Below are 20,038 nucleotides of genomic sequence, written 5' to 3' on the forward strand. Positions count from 1 at the left end.
TGGGAAACAATGGGAACAGTGAGACACTATTTTTTGGGCTCCAAAATCACTGAAGATGGTGACTGCAGCCATGAAATTAAAAGACACTTGCTCCTTGGAAGAAAAGCTTTGACCAACCTAGACAACATATTAAAAATCAGAGACATTACTTTCCCGACAAAGGTCCATCTAGTCAAGGCTATGGTTTTTGCAGTAGTCATGTATGGATGTGAGAGTTGGACTATAAAGAAAGCAGAGTGCCGAAGAATTGATGCTTTTGCAGAGTGGTGTTGGAGAAGACCCTTGAGAGTCCCTTGGGCTGCAAGGAGATCTCAACAGTCCATCCTAAAGGAAATCAGTCCTGGGTATTCATTGGAAGAACTGATGCTGAAGCTGAAACTCCAATACTTTGGCCACCTGATGCAAAGAACTGACTTATTGGAAAAGACCCTGATGCTGGGAAAGATTGAAGGCGGGAGGAGAAGGGGACGACTGAGGATGAGATAGTTGGATGGCATCACTGACTCAATAGACATGAATTTGAGTAAGCTCCTGGAGTTGGTGATGGACCAGGAAGCCTGGCATGCTGCAGTTCATGGGGTCACAGACAGTTGGACATGACTGAGCGACTGAACTGAACTGAGAGCATTACAGTAAGTGTATCTGAGCAGGTCTTTGAAAAGGAGTACCCGGGCAAAAAGCTTAGATAAATTCAAGAGATACACCAAACACCCAATGAGGATCCATCAGAGTTTCTAGAAAGAGTTTATCATACTTATAGGCACTACTCTGATGCAAACTCTGAGGCCTTTGAAAATAATGAGAATGGTAAACATAACCTTTATTGGACAAAGCTCCCCAGACATCAGAAACTCACAAAAGTCAGATGGTCCATTTGGAATGACCCCTTCTCAACTGGCAGATGTTGCTTTAAAAGTGTTCAACAACAGGGAACAGCAAACGAAGCAAGAAGGTGCAGGACTGAAAGCCACATTACCTGGTGGCAGCAGTGGACTCCCAGGGCACGAGTAACCTGAGGAGAGGTGAGCCACCACGGGGGAGGGAACAACACGCTTAGTGTAAGGAGGGCACTGGAAAACAGACTGTCCTTGGCTAAGGACTGAGAAGGAAAACAGTAACAGACAGGAGCCTGTCGTTGCAGTAGAAAGAGATGAACACTCTGATGATGCCCCAGGAGCCCTGGGTACCTGTGACAGTGGGGACAAGCTGACTGACCTTCTGATAGCTACAGTGCCGCATACTTGGTAGATACCAAGATGGCGCAGAGAAAGACTCAGTCCATCCGGGTCACAAGAGTTTCTGGAGAAGTGCAAAGCTGTTCTTTCTTACAACCTCTGCAATGCCAATTAGGGGACCTCAACCTGAAACACAGTTTCTTATATATGCCAATGTGTCCAATCCCTCTTTTGTAAATTAAATGCACAAATGATTTTTTCACCGAAACAGCTTGACCTCAGCATCCTGTCGGGGCACCCGGTAAGCAGGCAGATGACACTTGTGGACACTCTGGAGAAGGCGACTGATTCCCCCTCCCCAAGTATACAAAAAGGTAAGGCAGGAAGTGTGGGCTGACAGCACCCCAGGGAAGGCCGACAAACACGTGGCCAATACAAATCCTGTTATTAGGGACACTGGAGGGATTCCCTGGTGGTTCAGTGGTTACAAGTTGGCACTTTTGCTGCAGTGGTCCAGGTTCAATTCCTGGTGAGGGAACTTAGGGTCCTGCAAACTATGCAGGACAGCCAGAAAAAAATAAAGGACACTGGGACACCTAATTTAAAACAGTACCTTCTGAGGCAAGAGACCCAAAGATCATTCAGACAATTCTTGAAAAGTTGGCTTAACTGGGACTAATTAAACCTTGTAGATTCCTATATAAACTCTTTTCCTCCCAAAGAGCTGAACTCAGCAGTGTACAAATCATTGTCGAAGACATGAGGGCCATTTGTGAGACAGCCCAAGATTTGCACCCTGTAGTAAGTAATCCATATATGTTCTGCGCACAACTACTGTGGGACAATACTGCTGGTTCTCAGTTCTGGGCTTGAAGGACACTTTCCCCTGCATTCCTACTGCAGAAGAACCACTGCAGCTGTCTGCTTTCTGGCGGCAGGACCCAGAAACACAGGGAGTCCAACAGTACTGCTGGACAGTGTTGCCTCAAGGACTGAAGATTTCCCCTACCTTGTTTGGGGAAATGTTGGCTAGGGTCCTTACTCCAATATGTGTGGATGACTTGCTTACAACAAGCAAAGTGTCTAAAAAATGCCATAAGAACCCTGAACTCAGCCAATTGTGGATGGAACAGCTCCCAGAAGAAGGCACAAGTGTGTAAGTAACAAGTCATGTACCTGGGTTTCATCCTCTGCCTGACAGAAAATAGGCAACTGCCGGCTTGGGAACACCCAAGACACACAGAGCTGAGGGGCTTCTGGGAAAGGCAGGATTCTGTCGAATTAGGATCCTGAATAAAGGCTTTAAAAGAACATATGTTGAGCTCTTTACTTCAACAAAAGAGCACCAAACAGGCTGGGAAATGATAAAAACAAGGTTAGTCTTGGCTCCAGCTTTGGAAATAGCAGACTGAAACCTTTCACACTGTAGGTCCATGAGAGACAAGGCATGAGTCTCAGATATTAATTCAAGCTCTGGGGAACATCCCTCGGCCCACTACTTACTTCTCAACTTAAACAGAGTGTTCAGGGTGGCCCCCTAGCCTTCGAGCGGTAGCAACTCCTTGTGCCAGATTTCAGGAAACCGAGCAGTTCACCCTGGGGCAACCCACCACTGTGTATGTCTCTCACCCTGTCCTTTCTTGGGGCTTCCCTGGTAGCTCAGTTGGTAAAGAATTTTCCTGCAATGCAAGAGACCCCAGTTCGATTCCTGGGTCGGGAAGATCCCCTGGAGAAGAGAAAGGCTACCCACTCCAATATTCTGGCCGGGTGAATTCCATGGACTGTATAGTCTATGCGGTTGCAAAGAGTCGGACACGACTGAGCGACTTTCACTTCATTTCATGTGCTTTCTTCACTGAAACAAAAAGGCGGCTATTGGCTGACTTCTGGGAGAATGGGGAAGTACCAAGCCATTCTCTCAGGCAATTCCCCTCTAAAACTTCATGTCATTTTGGCCCTAAATCCAGCATCACTGCTTCCGACGGTTGCTGCACAACCCCCTGAGCACGAGCAGACCGGGCTCAAGCAGACCGGGCTCAACACACAACCCTTGGCTGAGCCAGATGTGGACCTGTTCATGGATGGAAGCAGCTTCATGGACCAAGGCAGGGGACATATTCGGTATGTAGTGAAAACCCTTTGTGTTTTTTTGCCACACAGCCTACAAGGTCTTTGTTCCCCAACCAAGGATCAAACCTGCACTCCCTGCAGTAGAAGTGCAGAGTCTTAACCACTGGACTGCCAGGGAAGTCCTGTGCTGCTAACCCTTGAAAAGGTGGTAGAAGCAAAAGCCCTGCCCCTAGGGAGCTTAGCTCAGGAGGCAGGAGTCACTGCTCTGACAAGAGCCCTACTGCTCACTGAAGGCACGTGAGTGATACGTACAGAGGCTCCTGCTCTGCGTTCTCTGTGGTGGCTGCTCACAGGACCATCACCAGCAGAGAAGGGGGCTCCTCGCTTCAGACAATAAAGACAGAAAACATGCTTTGAGATCCTGTCACTATGAGAAGCCATCCACAAGCCCTCACTGGTGGCCAGAGTGTACTGTCCAGGCCACCAGAAGGGTGAAATTCATATAATCCAAAGCAACCAGTTAGCTGACCAAGCTGCAAAGCCAGGCAGCAAAGGCAGGCGATTCTCAAGCCATGAGAGGGTCACTACAGATCAACTTGTCAAAATACCAGGTGGCGTATCCAGAAAAGGAGTGGGGATTCACTCTGGACCACACCACACCCAGGGGAGATGTGTGCATGTGGAACTGTCCTGACTCCTGTCCTGTCCTCTTGCACACTGTGCCACAGCACACTATAAAAGCACCCACACCAGAAGAGAAGCCACAACAGATTCACAAGTTCATAATTGAGCCTAACCTGCAGAAGACCATCCAGGGAGCCCCTCAAACTTGCATGATCCATGCTAAAAATAAAGACTGCTGTCAGACCTCCCCAGATGGGGACCCAACACAGGAACCTGGGTCGCTCAGGACTGGCAACCAGACTAAAGTAAATCAAGTTGATAAGGATAGAGAAAAGAGACAGAGTAGGTGATTAAGTAGTTAATCCCACTAGGGGATTGTAAGTAAAGAAAAGAGTATGGGAGACTCTGTAAGTTAAAGGATCAGTCAAGAAAGCAGTTTTGCTCAGCCACAAAACCATGTGGCAAAAGCACAGGACGGGCCCCCAAAGAATAAAACAACGGTGGCATGAGCCCCACATCCTGCCCGGTGGGTTCAGTAAATTAATGACCACCTAGGACATGCTTCTTTGTGTGCACTAAACACAAAAATATAAGGAAAAGCTGACATTATGCTGAAACCTGAGATGATTTACCAAATTTTTGTGCATTTCCATTGAGCTGTGAGAGTCCAAGCTTGACCATGTAAGGAGAAGAAAATTCCCCCGCCCGACAAGGAGGAGGAACTGACGATGGAAGCTGACTTCTAATCAAGATGTTTGAACTTAACTTTGCTAGTGGGTGACATGAGTGCAATTGTGTGGTAGTTTGAACATTCTTTGGCATTGCCTTTCTTTGGGATTGGAATGAAAACTCACATTTTCCGGTCTTGTGGCCACTGCTGGGTTTCCCAAATTTGCTGGCATATTGAGTGTAGCACTTTCACAGCATCATCTTTGAGGATTTGAAGTAGCTCAGCTGGAATTCCATCACCTCCACTAGCTTTGTTTACAGTAATGCTTCCTAAAGCCCACTTGACTTCACTTTCCAAGATGTCTGACTCTAGGCGAGTAATCACACCATCATGGTTACCTGGCTCATTAAGATCCTTTTTGTATAGTTCTTCTGTGTATTCTTGCCATCTTTTCTTAATCTCTTCTGCTTCTGTTAGGTCCATGCCATTTCTGTCCTCTATTGTGCCCATTTTTGCATGAAATGCTCCCTTGGTACCTCTAATTTTCTTGAAGAGATCTCTAGTCTTTCCCATTCTGTTGTTTTCCTCTATTTCTTTGCATTTTCCACTTGAGAAGGCTTTCTTATTTCTCCTGGCTATTCTTTGGAACATTTCATTCAAATAGGTTTATCTTTCCTTTTCTCTTTTGCCTTTCGCTTCTCTTTTCTCAGCTATTTGTAAGGCCTCCTCAGACAACCATTATGCCTTTTTGCATTTCTTTTTCCTCATGATGGTCTTGACCACTGCCTCCTGTACAATGTCATGAACCTCGCTCCATAGTTCTTCAGGCATTCTATCAGATCGAATCCCTTGAATCTATTTGTCACTTCCACTGTGTAATCATAAGAGATTTGATTTAGGTCCGACCTGAATGATATCTAGTGGTTTTCCCTACTGTCTTCATTTTCAGTCTGAATTTGGCAGTAAGGAGTTCATGATCTGAGTCACGGTCAGCTCCTGGTCTTGTTTTTGCTGACTATATAGGGCTTTCCCATCTTCAGCTGCAGGGAACATAATCAATCTGATATCGGTTTTGACCATATGGTTATGTCCTTGTAGAGAGTCATCTCGTGTTGTCGGAAGAGGGTGTGTCAACTAAAAAAGATGTACAACTTGAGAGTTGCAAGTTAAGTTTTATTTGGGGAAAATGAGGACTGCAGCCAGGGAGCCAGCATCTCAGATAGCTCTGACAGGTGTCCAGAGATCTTTTGACTATTAAGACCTAGTACAGTAATAGCACATTGAGCGGTATATCAGCAAAAACGTTCTTCAGAACCGGGAATGAGCCTTCACAGCAACGTGGGACCAAATGGTCATGAAATGCCCCCCAAAGTAGGGTCATATTTGCTAAATATTCATATCAGCAGAATAGTCTGAGCAGTCTGAGAGACTGCTCCAAAGCAGCAGTGGGGGAAGTTCAATATATAAGGTTTTGGTGAAGGGGAAGTTCAATACCATGAAGCATTCATTTCACAAAAGGTTTTTTGTTAGTCATGAGGATCTGATGTCACCATGAAGGGATTTAGTGCTTCTCTAGATAGGAGGAGATGCAAGGATTGAAATCATAAAGTCTATTCTTAAAAACATCCAACTATCTACAGACCAGTCCTACCAGAGTCCCTGGAGCAGAGTGCCTCTCTCCACTATCAAGTCCTTCCGGGGCTGTTGAAAGTCAAGAGCTTTAGCAGAATGGGGTTCAATCTCCGTGGAGGCAGAGGGTAAATGCCTTTGCGGTTCACTCACTGGCAATGCCCTTGGTAAATGCCAATTTGTAGTTGACACGGACCTCTTGTGGTCATACAGCCGATCATGTTTTGGGGGGCATTTCATGAACATTTTGTCTCGCGTTGCTGGGAAGACTCCTTCCCACTTCTGAAGAATGCTTTTGCTGACAGGTCACTCAGTGTGCTATAACTGGACTAGGTCTCCATAGTCAAAGATCTCTGCACACCTGTCTTCTAGTTATGGTCCAGTAAAGTATTCCTTCTTGTTGCATCTTCCCATATCTCAGTTCAATTCAGTCACTCAGTCATGTCCAACTCTTTGCAACCCCATGGACTGCAGGATGCTAGGCCTCTCTGTCCATCCCCAACTCCCAGAGCTTACTCAAACTCATGTCTATCGTGTCGGTGACATGATCCAACCGTCTCATCCTCTGTCGTCCCCTTCTCCTCCCGCCTTCAATCTTTCCCAGCATCAGGGTCTTTTCCAATGAGTCAGTTCTTCACATCAGGTGGCCAAAGTATTGGAATTTCAGCTTCAGCATCAGTCCTTCCAATAAATATTCAGGGCTGAATTCTTTTAGGATTGACTGATTTGATCTCCTTGCAACCCAAGGGACTCTCAAGAGTCTTGTCCAACATGACAGTTCAAAAGCATCAATTCTTTGGTGCTCAGCTTTCTTTATAGTCCAACTCTCACATCCATACATGACTACTGGAAAAATCATAGCTTTGACTACATGGACCTTTTTTTAGTAAAGTCAAGTCTCTGCTTTCTAATATGTTGTACAGGTTAGTCACAGCTTTTCTTCCAAGGAGCAAGTGTCTTTTGATTTCATGGCTGCAGTCACCATCTGCAGTGATTTTGGAGCCCCCTACCCTCAAAAAAAAGTCTCTCATTGTTTCCATTGTTTCTCCAACTATTTGTCATGAAGTGATGGGACCAGATGCCATGGTCTTCGTTTTCTGAATGTTGAATTTTAAGCCAGCCTTTTCATGCTCCTCTTTCACTTTCATCAAGAGCCACTTTAGTTCTTCTTCACTTTCTTCCATAAGGCTGGTGTCACCTGCATATCTGAGGGTATTGATATTTCTCCCAGCAATCTTGAGTCCAGCTTGTGCTTCTTTCAGCCCTTCATTTTGCATGATGTACTCTGCATATAAGTTAAATAAGCAGGGTGACAGTACACAGCCTTGATGTACTCCTTTCCCGATTTGAAACCAGTCTGTTGTTCCGTGTCCAGTTCTAACTGTTGCTTCTTGTCCTGCATACAGATTTCTCATGACGCAGGTCAGGTGATCTCATATTCCCATCTCTTTAAGAATTTTCCACAGTCTGTTGTGATCCACACAATCAAAGGCTGTGGCATAGTCAATAAAGCAGATAGATGTTTTTCTGGAATGCTTGCATTTTTGATGATTCAGCAGATGTTGGCATTTTGATCTCTGGTTCCTCTGCCTTTTCTAAATCCAGCTTGAACATCTGAAAGTGGAAGTTACTCCATATATAGAGTAACATTATTACAATCACTGATCACATATCGAGCTCTACACTTGATCTTCTGCTTCAAGTCCAGGCATTATTTTTGTTAGAGGCTATACACTTGTTTCAGAGAAGGCAATTGCAACCCACTCCAGTACCCTTGCCTGGAAAATCCCATGGACGGAGGAGCCTGGTGGGCTGCAGTCCATGGGGTCGCAAAGAGTCAAACACGACTGAGCGACTTCACTTTCACTTTTCACTTTGTTGCATTGGAGAAGGAAATGGCAACCCACTCCAGTGTTCTTGCCTAGAGAATCCCAGGGATGGTGGAGCCTGGTGGGCTGCCGTCTGTGGGGTCACACAAAGTCGGACATGACTGAAGCAACTTAGCAGCAGCAGCAGCATACACTTGGTTATACAGGAAACAATAATCTTGTGAAACAGGAAAAATAAAAATAGTATCAGTTCAGTTCAGTTCAGTCCCTCAGTGGTGTCTGACTCTTTGCGACCCCATGAATCGCAGCACACCAGGCCTCCCTGTCTATCACCAACTCCCAGAGATCACTGAAACTCACGTCCATCGAGTCAGTGATGCCATCCAGCCATCTCATCCTCTGTCATCCCCTTCCCCTCCTGCCCCCAATCCCTCCCAGCATGAGAGTCTTTTCCAATGAGTCAACTCTTCGCATGAGGAGGCCAAAGTACTGGAGTTTCAGCTTTAGCATCATTCCTTCCAAAGAAATCCCAGGGCTGATCTCCTTCGGAATGGACTGGTTGGCTGTCCTTGCAGTCCAAGGGACTCTCAACAGTCTTCTCCAACACCACATTTCAAAAGCATAGCTAATAACATTAGTGGAATTAAAAGTAAATAATTTAGCCATGAGCCTCCCACACCAAACCAGTTTTAAAAGATCGTCAAGACTGGGGAATGGTCACTTAAAGCATAAATCTGATTTTTCATATGCTTCACCAAATGTGTTACATTAAAGGATTTATCAGGTATGAAATTATAGCATTCACTTTGAATTGCAGCACTTGTATCTCCCTGAGATGCTGTAAGGTGTCGAGGGCCTTGGAGTTGTGCAGCATGGCCTTTCTCCTCATAGAGATCTCAGAATACAATAGGTTAATAGCCTAGTTACTATAATTTAAAGCTTATGTAAGTTGTCAAGGCTTTGATATGACAAATTACATCCTCCAATCTCATTGAAGGTACACACACACACAAAGAAAATAGGTGCTACATGGTCATACCAGTAGAATAAAGATATTTTGACCCATTGGGATCATACCAATGGTAGGTTTGGTTGGGGTTACCTCTAATTTGTTAATGTGTATGACCTTAAATTCATGTGAATCCCAGGCTACACCTTTGTATGCATCCCTGTAGATGTCAAGGCCATAAATTAGTGCCACAAATCCACTGAGTTCCACACCAATCACTCTCTCTAAGGGTAATAATAAGCGTAGTTCATAAACACCTGGCTGTGTCTCATAATACTACTAGGTTGATCATTTTTAGTATGATTTAGTTGTTCCTAACATACAGGAGCTTTCAAACTTAAATAACCATAGCCTTGTGTTAACCATACAGATACATGACATAATTGTCAGACTTTTCCTTTTAATAGATGAGAGGTTAATTTTGAGACTTAGCTCGTCACTCTGATTTTGAACGACCTTAAGAGAATTTTGAGTTTGAATGACCTTAAGAGAAAACTTAAATCTATGGCCAACCTCAGAGCAAGTATTATTAACTGGCCAGGTGAGAGGATCCTATCTAGCAATATCATGAATAGGCAGAAGAGGACTGAACTAAATTTCCTAGGTGGTATCCAATCAGAGCCCTGAAGAACAGAACTCCACCAACGTAACCCAGAAGTACTAGACACAGATAATTGGCCACAACCCAACAACTGGATTGAGTTTTAAACTAGCATAGACTTGTACCTATGAAAGAAAACATTTGACTGATATACACAGCTCCAAGGAATCATGAAAGCATTATAAATGATCATACGAGTCAGGTCAGCATCTTGGGCAAGCTGTCTGCTTCTGATGTCGTCGTCCTCTCATCCTAGTGTAGTGCAGTTTCCTCTGTTTGAGCATTGCTTTAAGGTGAGTTTGAGGTCAGCAGGCCTCTCTATAGACTAGTCCAGCTTAGGGGACTTTGGAAGTGAGAATTAATCTAAGAGTCAATTTCCCTTCAATTTCACCGTACATGAACTAGTTAAGAGTACCTATAAAAAGGTCCTTCCATCCAGGTTTGAGATAGTTTCTCAAATTAAGTCTTTTTCCAGTCTTGGTGTGCAGGTCGTGCATGAGGCATCTGATCTTCATCCAAAGAGAGATTACGGAGATAAGCTTCAGAGACAAACCTAGAGTGTCCTTAATAATTTAATTAAAATTTACATTAATATACCCTAACAGCAAAGAACTATCCAGGAAATGAGTCTTACTAGATACAGACCTCCATTAACAAATTGGGATTTAACATTCATTGAAACATCTTTTTCTCCCTAAAATCACCATCATTTTTACCAAATATAACCAAATTAAGACAACTCCCTTGGTAATATAGGTCTGGTCTCAATAAACTTGGCCTGATGATTTATATAACCATAATTGATTATAGACTTTTTTGCTCTTTTGAGACTTTCTAAAAAAAAAATTTATTTTTTAATTGAAGGATAATTGCTTTACATAATTTTCTTGTTTTCTGTCAAACCTCAACATGAATTGATGAGATTTGTCTAGAGTCTCAACTGAACTTTTAAAATAAATCTTTCAGGGCTAGGAAAGTCAAGCCACAGGCTTATCACAGATTTACATGAATTACTCCCATCTCAAGGTTTCCAAAAATTCATTGACAGTTCTGTACCTGTTAGTGAGATAACCTTCCTAACTTATCTGATAAAGTTTTGGAAACTAAGAGTGTCCAATCTCTGAAGGGTTCAGTTCAGTTCAGTCAGTCAGTCATGTCCGACTCTTTCCGACCCCCAAAAACCGCAACATGCCAAGCCTCCCTATCCATCACCAACTCCCAGTGTCCACCCAAACCCATGTCCATTGAGTCAGTGATGCCTTCCAACAATCTCATCCTCTGTCGTCCCCTTCTCCTCCTGCCCTAAATCTTTCCCACCATCAGGGTCTTTTCAAATGAGTCAGCTCTCCACATCAGGTGGCCAAATTATTGGAATTTCAGCTTCAACATCAGTCCCTCCAATGAACACCCAGGACTGATCTCCTTTAGAATGGACTGGTTAGATCTCCTTGCAGTCCAAAGGATTCTCAAGAGTCTTCTCCAACACCACAGTTCAAAAGCATTAATTCTTCATCTCTCAGCTTTCTTAATAGTCCAACTCTCACATCCATACATGACTATTGGAAAAACCATAGGCTTGACTAGACGGACCTTTGTTGGCAAAGTAACGTCTCTGCTTCCTAATATTCTGTCTAGGTTGGTCACAGCTTTCCTTCCAAGGAGCAAGTGTCTTTTAATTTCATGGCTGCAATCAGCATCTGCAGTGATTTTGGAGCCCAGAAAAATAAAGTCAGCCACTGTTTCCACTGTTTCCCCGTCTCTTTGCCATGAAGTGATGGGACCGGATGCCATGATCTTAGTTTTCTGAATGTTGAAATTTAAGCCAACTTTCCCCCTCTCCTCTTTCACTTTCATCAAGAGGATCTGTAGTTCTTCTTCACTTTCTGCCATAAGGGTGGTCTCACCCGCATATCTGAGGTTATTGATATTTCTCCCAGCAATCGTGATTCCAGCTTGTGCTTCTTCCAGCCCAGCATTTCTCATGATGTACTCTGCATAGAAGTTAAATAAGCAGGGTGGCAATATACAGCCTTAACATACTCCTTTTCCTATTTGGAACCAGTCTGTTGTTCCATGTCCAGTTCTAACTGTTGCTTCCTGACCTGCATACAGGTTTCTCAAGAAGCAAGTCAGGTGGTCTGGTATTCCCATCTCTTTCAGAATTTTCCACAGTTTACTGTGATCCACACAGTCAAAGTCTTTTGCATAGTTAATAAAGCAGAAATAGATGTTTTTCTGGAACGCTCTTGGTTTTTGATGATCCAGCGGATGTTGCCTATTTGATATCTGGTTCCTCTGCCTTCTCTAAAACCACTTGAACATCTGGAAGTTCCCGGTTCATGTATTGCTGAAGCCCGGCTTGGAGAATTTTGAGCATTACTTTACTACAGTGTGAGATGAGTGCAATTGTGCCATGGTTTGAGGATTCTTTGGCATTACATTTCTTTGGGATTGGAATGAAAATGGACCTTTTCCAGGCTTGTGGCCACTGCTGAGTTTTCCAAATTTGCTGACATATTGAGTGCAGCACTTTCACAGCATCATCTTTTAGCATTTGAAATAGCTCAACTGGAATTCCATCACCTCCACTAGGTTTGTTCCTAGTAATGCTTCCTAAAGCCCACCTGACTTCACATTCCAGAATGTCTGGCTCTAGCTGAGTGTGAGTGATCACATCTTTGTGATTATCTGGGTCGTGAAGATCTTTTTTGTACAGTTCTTCTATGTATTCTTGCCACGTCTTCTTAATATCTTCTCCTTCTGTTAGGTCCATACGATTTCTGTTTTTTATTGAGCCCATCTTTGCATGAAATGTTCCCTTGGTACCTCCAATTTTCTAGAAGAGATCTCTAGTCTTTCCCATTCTATTGTTTTCCTCTATTTCTTTTCACTGATCACTGAAGAAGTCTTTCTTATTTCTCCTTGCTATTCTTTGGAACTCTGCATTCAAATTGGTATATCTTTCCTTTTCTCCTTTGCTTTTCACTTCTCTTCTTTTCACAGCTATTTTTAAGGCCTCCTCAGACAGCCAGTTTGCTTTTTTGCATTTCTTTTTCTTGGGAATGGTCTTGATTCCTGTCAACTCTACAATGTCACGAACCCCCGTCCATACTTCATCAGGCACTATGTCTGTCAGATCCAGTCCCTTAAATCTATTTCTCACTTCTACTGTATAGTCACAAGGGATTTGATTTAGGTCGTACCTGAATGGTCTAGTGGTTTTCCCTACTTTCTTCAATTTCAGTCTGAATTTGGCAATAAGGAGTTCGTGATCTGATCCATAGTCCACTCCTGATCTTGTTTTTGCTGACTGTATAGATCTTCTCCATCTTTGGCTGCGAAGGATATAATCAATCTGACTTTGCTGTTGACCATCTTGTGATGTCCATGTGGGTTGTTGGAATAGGGTGTTTGCTATGACCAGTGTGTTCTCTTGGCAGAAGCCTTTGCCCTGCTTCATTCTGTATTCCAAGGCCAAATTTGCCTGTTACTCCAGGTGTTTCTTGACTTCCTACTTTTGCATTCCTGAAGGGTTCAGATAGAGAGAAAAGACAAGTGTTTCAACTTGTGTATAAAATATAATTTTCCCAAATTGCTGTCATAATTAGTTTCGGGGAAGGTTTTTTTTTTCCCCCTTACACCTGGAAAACACATATTCTAACCAGCAATTTTTCAGATACAAAGCATAGAAGTTATAAGCACATTCATCAGTCCTTCTGTTAAGCTTTATGAAGTCATCAGGTTTTCCATTAGAATCCTTACCCAGTTCAGAAAATGGTATTTATCCGAAAGTCCCTTCTGTACATCTTTTTGAAGAGCAAGTATTTTTGCGAAACTTGATTAGTGCTATGACAATATTTTGAGATAGTAATTAGAATAATGCCTGATAACATTTTTCCCAAACATATCAGAATTTTAGGAGCGCCGTATGGTTTCTATGATATCTATATTAGTAACATTTACCATACAATATAACCCAAGACTTATTACTCACTTGACAATACTTCCCATGTCATTCTGTATAGAAAATGAGCCTAATGAAGGCAATGGCAACCTACTCCAGTACTCTTGCTTGGAAAATCCCATGGACAGAGGAGCCTGGTAGGCTGCAGTCCATGGGGTCGCTGGGAGTCGGACACGACTGAGTGACTTCACTTTCACGTTTCACTTTCATGCCTTAGAGAGAGAAATGGCAACCCACTCCAGTGTTCTTGCCTGGAGAGTCCCAGGGACGGGGACTCTGGGGACGCCGTCTCTGGGGTCGCACAGAGTCAGACACGACTGAAGCAACTTAGCATCAGCAGCAGTGTAATATCTCTCTTTGGGGTGTTTGCGGGCCCTCTGAAGCATCCCAAAGTTAGCTAGAAATCAAGTTCTTCATTACAATGACTTAGGAAGTTTTGTCAACAAATATCAAAAAGGTTTAGAACACTCAGCCAGATAGGATTATAGGTCATTGTGAAACAATAGCTTTTCATATAGCTAAAGTAACAATAAAAGATTTCAGAACAGATCATTTAAGAGATAAATAAATTTAAATCTGTTATCAAAGGCAGTTCACCATCTGAAAAAACGGTGTCATCTTAACAGACAGAAAAGCTAAATTCAAGTTTTGCAACAGACAGAAAAGCAAAATTCAAAGCTAAATAAGTTTTACTTTATTTAAAAGGCAAACAATTAAATTTATTTTACACTTATTTTAAACCATGTACAAAACTCACTTCTCATGGTTCACTTTTCATGGTTCACTTTCTGTACCCATTACTTTGTCCTTCCATCCTAAAAAGCCACGTGTAAGTCAGGCTTACTTCATTTTCCCTTCACAAAATGCAGTTCCATTCCTCATAGCTTCTTTACTGAAAACACACTTCATAATTTCCTTAAGTAACCAAGAATTCACTTTTTTTTTTTTTTTTGGCAAGTTGGTCCATTTTTAATCGTGAGTCAAAAGAAGCTGTTTTTGGCCTCCCAAAGTGCCCATCCCCTTTTATTGAGGTTAACATATTTCAGAATTTTAAGTAAACAGATGCAGTAACTGGGTAAAGTTTCCCCAGGTGCATCCTCCAGGAACTGCTGTCATTATCAGCAATGCCATCCAGTCTTCAAGGGGGATATCAGCCTGATTCTGCTCTGTAATTATTGCAGAGCTCCAATTTGCTTTATCCGTGTCAACAGTTCCCCTCGCTCATGAATATTTACTAGATCAGTGCATCCACCTATGCAGTCTTTACCGATGAAGACCCAAGGTACCGTTCTGGCTCCTGTGAGCTGTTGCAAGTAATCTTGTATCTCACTGGTGTCACCGTTGGCACCAATTAGATACAAGATTTGGATATCGACAAATTCCAAAAGCCCTTGTTCGAAGGGCAGTTGACTGAGGAGCTCCTGAGTCCTTCTGAAGTAGGGGCAGGTGGGCTTGATGAACATGACCACCTTCGCAGACTGGATCTTGCTGTTCATGAATGCTTGAGCCATGCTGCCTCTCCTGGGAGGACACCTTAACTGCCAAGAACTGACTTTTATATTAGTATTTTATAGATTGGTGAGCATAAATACCAGTGATAATTTCTAAAACCTTTGCTTTCTTAGAGAGAACATTTTAGGATGACACCAAACAAAATGAGGGCAAAATGAGGACTGTAGCCCGGGAGGCAGCATCTCAGATAGCTCTGAGAGACTGCTTCAAAGCGGCAGTGTGGAAGGTCAATATATAAGGTTTTGGTGAATGGGAAGTTCAATACCATGAAGCACTTATTTTACAAAAGGTTTTTTTGTTGGTCATGAGGATATGATGTCACCATAAAAGGTGACATCTCCTTCTCTAGATAGGAGGAAATGCAATGATTGAGACCATAAAATCTGTTCCTAAAAACATTAAAAAAAAAAAAAAATCCAACTGTCTAAAGACACATCTCACTGGATGCCCTGGAGCGTGGAGTGCCTCACTCCACAGCTGTTGAAGGGCAACAGCTATAGGATCATGGGGTTCACTCTCCATAGGGACAGACGGCAAATGCCTTTGTTGTTCAGTCACTGGCAGTGCTCTTGGTCAATGCCACTTTGTAGTTGACAGGCGTTTGCTATGACCAGTGTGTTCTCTTAACAAAATCGTTAGCTTTGCCCTGCTTCATTCTGTACTCCAAGGCCAAACTTGCCTGTTACTCCAGGTATCTCTTGACTTCCTACTTTTGCATTCCAGTCCCCTATAATGAAAAGGACATCCTTTTTTGGTATTAGTTCTATGAAATCTGTAGTTCTTCATAGAACTGTTCAACTTCAGCTTCTTTGGGATTAGTGGCTAGGGTATAGATTTGGGTTACTGTGATATTGAACGGTTTGCCTTGGCAATGAACAGAGATCATTCTGTAGTTTTTGAGATTGCATCCAAGTACTGCATTTTGGACTCTTTTGTTGACTATGATAGCCACTCTATTTCTTCTAAGGGATTCTTGCCCACAGTAGTAAATATAATGGTCATCTGAACTAAATTCACCCATTCTGGTCCATTTTAGGTCACTGATTCCTAGAAAGTTGATGTTCACTCTTGCCATCTCCTGTTTGACCACTTCCAATTTACCTTGATTCATGGACCTAACATTCCAGGTTCCCACACAATACGTTTTTTAAGGCTTTGGACTTTACTTCCACCACCAGAGACATCCATAACTGGGCATTGTTTTCGCTTTGGCTTAGCCTCTTCACACCTTTTGGAGCTATTTGTCTGCTTTCCTCCAGTAGCACACTGGGCATCTACCAACCTGGGGAGTCCATCTTTCAGTGTCGTATCTTTTTGCCTGTTCATAGTGTTGATGCTAGGAAAGTAATGCTCAAAATTCTCCAAGCTAGGCTTCAACAGTACACGAACCAAGAACTTCCAGACGTTCAAGCTGGATTTAGAAAAGGCAGAGGAACAAGAGATCAAATTTCTAATATCCAAAAATCAAGAGAATGTCAGAAAAACATCTGCGTCACTGAGTACGCTACAGCCTTTAACTGTGTGGATCACAACAAATTTTGGAAAATTCTTAAAGAGATGGGAATACCAGACCACCTTACCTGCTTCCCGAGAAACCTGTATGCAGGTCAAGAAGCAACAGTTAGAACCAAACATGGAACAATGGACTGGTTCCAAATTGGGAATGGAGTACAAAGAAGTACGTCAAGGCTGTATATTGTCACTCTGCTTATTTAACTTAGCTTCAGAGTACATCATGCAAAATGCTAGGCTGGATGAAGCACCAGCTGGAATCAAGATTGCTGGGAGAAATATCAATAACCTCAGATATGCAGATGATAGCACCCTTAATGCAGAAAGTGAAGAGGAACTGAAGTGAAAGAAGAGAGTGGAAAAACTGGCTTAAAATTCAACATTCAAAAAACTAAGATCACAACATCTGGTCCCATCACTTCATGGCAAATAGATGGGGAAACAATGGAAACAGTGAGAGACTTTATTTTCTTAGGCTCCAAAATCACTGCAGAAGGTGACTGCAGCCATGAAATTAAAAGACACTTGCTCCTTGGAAGAAAAAGTATGACCAATCTAGACAGCATATTTAGAAGCAGAGACATTACTTTGCCGCCAAAGCTGTGGTTGTTCCAGTAGTCATTTTTCCTGGTAGTCATGTATAGATGTGAGAGTTGGGCCATAAAGAAGGCTGAGTGTTGAAGAATTGATGCTTTTGAATGATGGTGTTGGAGAAGACTCTTGAGAGTCCCTAGGACGGTAAGGAGATCAAACCAGTCAATCCTAAAGCAGATCAACGTGAAATATTCATTGGAAGGACTGAAGATAAAGCTTCAATATTTTGGCCACCTGATGCAAAGAAGTGACTCATTAGAAAAGACCCTGATGCTGGGAAAGATTGAAGGCAGGAGGAGAAGGGGGCAGAGGATGAGATGGTTGGATGGCATTACTGACTCAATGGACATGAGTTTGAGCAAGCTCCAGGAGATGGGAAGGACAGGGGAGCCTGGTGTGCTGCAGTCCATGGGGTCACAAAGAGTTGGACACAACTTGCGCAACTGAACAACAACTCAAGAAGAGGAAGCAGAAAAGAGAGAGAAGGACACTCTCCCCCTCCCCACTTCTCCTTTTATTATAAAACTGTAGCCCACTAATTACTCTGGGCAGCACCCTCTCCCCCTCTGCTTGTAAGACTCACAAGTGTCCTATCTTTTTTTGTTTGTTTCAATCAGCACAGGCTGCCATAGAAATATGATATAGATGTCTAGAGACACAGAAGAGATCTTGTTGCTAGCGCAGGAGACAGGGTAGGTGGTATGTGAGGAGGAAGAAATTTTACTGTCTAAGTGCTGCTCACAGGATCTGAAAATCGACATTCTTCTTAATTTGGGGATTTTTCTCCTATGTTCTAAGTCTAACCCTGTTAAAACTCAAGTCTGTAAATTTAGGTATTCTACCTGCTATTTATGTATTTTAAAAAAATAAATACTCATTTATTATTTATTTGGCTGCAATGACTCATAGTTGTGGCAAGTGGGATTTAGTTTCCCATCCAGGAATGGAACCTGGGCCCACTGCATTGGAAGCATGGAGTCTTAGTTACTGGACCACCAGGGAAGTCCTCAAATATCTCTAAGCTGGTAAGTTTTGCATTGCAATGCCTGTTTTGTGACTAAGTTTTAAAATGAAACTATGAGATCTCTATTGGGATATATGTATTGCTCAGGGTAATATGTAGGTGAGCTCTATTTAACTGTCTTTTTAAAAAGTGTTTACAAATTAAACATTTCTAAATATAATAGAAACTAAGCTAAATGGATTTCGGATTCAGATGACCCAAGAAACATTTAGTATTAAATTAACATCTGGCATTAAAGTTTGTTGTTTGCTTGTTATTTAATAGAGACATGTCATTTAGACACATCACTATTAAGCACAACGTTTTTATGGTACTCAGGTTTACTCAAAGTCAGTAAGTATATTTGTTGTAAAGTTTGTCAGCAACAAAATTAACTCATGGCTTTCCCGGAGGCTCAGCAGTAAAGAATCCCCTTACCAATGCAGGAGACGTGGATTCGATCCCTGATCTGGGAAGATCCCACATGCTGTGGAGCAACTAAGCCCGTGCGACCCAACTACCGAGCCTGTGCTCTAAAGCCTGGAAGCCACAACTACCGAAGCCCATGTGCCCTAGAGCCCGTGCTTTGCAAAAGAGAAGCCAGCGCAGTGAGAAGCCAGTGCACCTCAGCAAACAGTAGCCCCTGCTTGCTGCAAATACAGAAAGTCCGAGCAGCAACACAGACCCAGCACAGCCAAAATTAAATAAATAAGTATTTTTGAAATATGTTTTTCAGTTGGGGTATACTTTGTACAATTTTTAGTGATCAAGACACTCACTTTCCTGGACCAATTTTACAAGCCTATGTTATCAATTTACCAGACTCATTTTACAAACAAATTAATCTTAACTTGGCTACGTTTGGGACAAATGAGGGTGATTTAAGAAGAAAGGAATTATGTTTTAATAGATATTAAATTTTAGTTTGGCTGAGATCAGTATCTACTGTCTAAAACTCACTTTTTAAATAGCGCTTTTGTCATATTATTCTAAAGTTTAATTGAGTTGTTAGGAAGATAGTCTAGGCTTGGGTCTGAAGTTCAGCAGTGTAAGCTATCTTTGGATGCAGACCAGATGCCCATAATCTATAACCAGGGGATTATATGTTCTAGAAAAAAAAAAAAATCACATCATTTGAAGGACTGTGTCCACCCTGGATAAATGCCTCTTATGAGGTATTCTCAACATCCTGCACAAGGATAATGAAGGGAATCAACTTCCAGGATTTACCCTCCTCCCCTGACCCTTTACTTCCAATTTGCAGCCAAACCAGTCCTGAAAGCTCCCTGTCAATGCCACTGGACACACACTCTGTACTATTCCTTTGGGACAGTTTCTCAGCCATTCACACCTGGCTGAGAGACTACTCGGAAGGGATAACATCCAAAGCTGTAAGCACAAGTCCTGATTAAACTGCACACTGAAGTGGGACACAGGAACGTAACTTCTGGATAGCTAACTACTGCTCGAGGGATGGGAATGGCAAGGACTGTCTCAGCCGGGGCTCCAGTCAAGGCCACTAGCCCAGAGTCAAGGGCACCCAAGGGTGAGGAGACTGCCCACTATATTCAGGAGCTCCTTCTCTGTACCCCGAGTTGCCCAAGGGCCAAATCTCAGCCCAGACAGCACCTGCAGCGTGTAAGTTACGGACCAATTGCCCCATGGCTCCGCCTCTGTGAGAAGCGCCTTTCTCCATGTCCATCTTTCTCTGCCTTTCTCCTTGTCCATCTCCTTGTCCATAGTCAGCAGAAGATAAATTGATACATTTTGCTGAGAACCCTGAACTTTTCAGGATGGAATTTACCCAGTTAATGAGATCTTTTGATCTTATCCAGAGGGAAATTTG

At 42.8% G+C, this 20,038-nt stretch overlaps 1 long non-coding RNA gene and 1 pseudogene across 1 annotated transcript; one reads left to right on the plus strand and one right to left on the minus strand.

The window, feature by feature from the left end:
• The first annotated feature begins 1,153 nt into the window (after positions 1-1,153).
• LOC147354441 (uncharacterized) lies at positions 1,154-18,902 on the plus strand. Its single transcript, XR_015146408.1, has 3 exons — positions 1,154-1,549; positions 3,143-3,296; positions 18,639-18,902. It is a non-coding gene; the product is annotated as an uncharacterized LOC147354441 (long non-coding RNA).
• On the minus strand, positions 14,357-15,532 carry LOC147354442 (glutaredoxin-1 pseudogene; annotated as a pseudogene).
• Positions 18,903-20,038: the final 1,136 nt, after the last annotated feature.

Source organism: Bos grunniens, chromosome 18, assembly GCF_055505025.1.
Source record: "Bos grunniens cultivar Pamir isolate PY7600 chromosome 18, Bosgru_T2T1.0, whole genome shotgun sequence".
Taxonomy (NCBI): domain Eukaryota; kingdom Metazoa; phylum Chordata; class Mammalia; order Artiodactyla; family Bovidae; genus Bos; species Bos grunniens.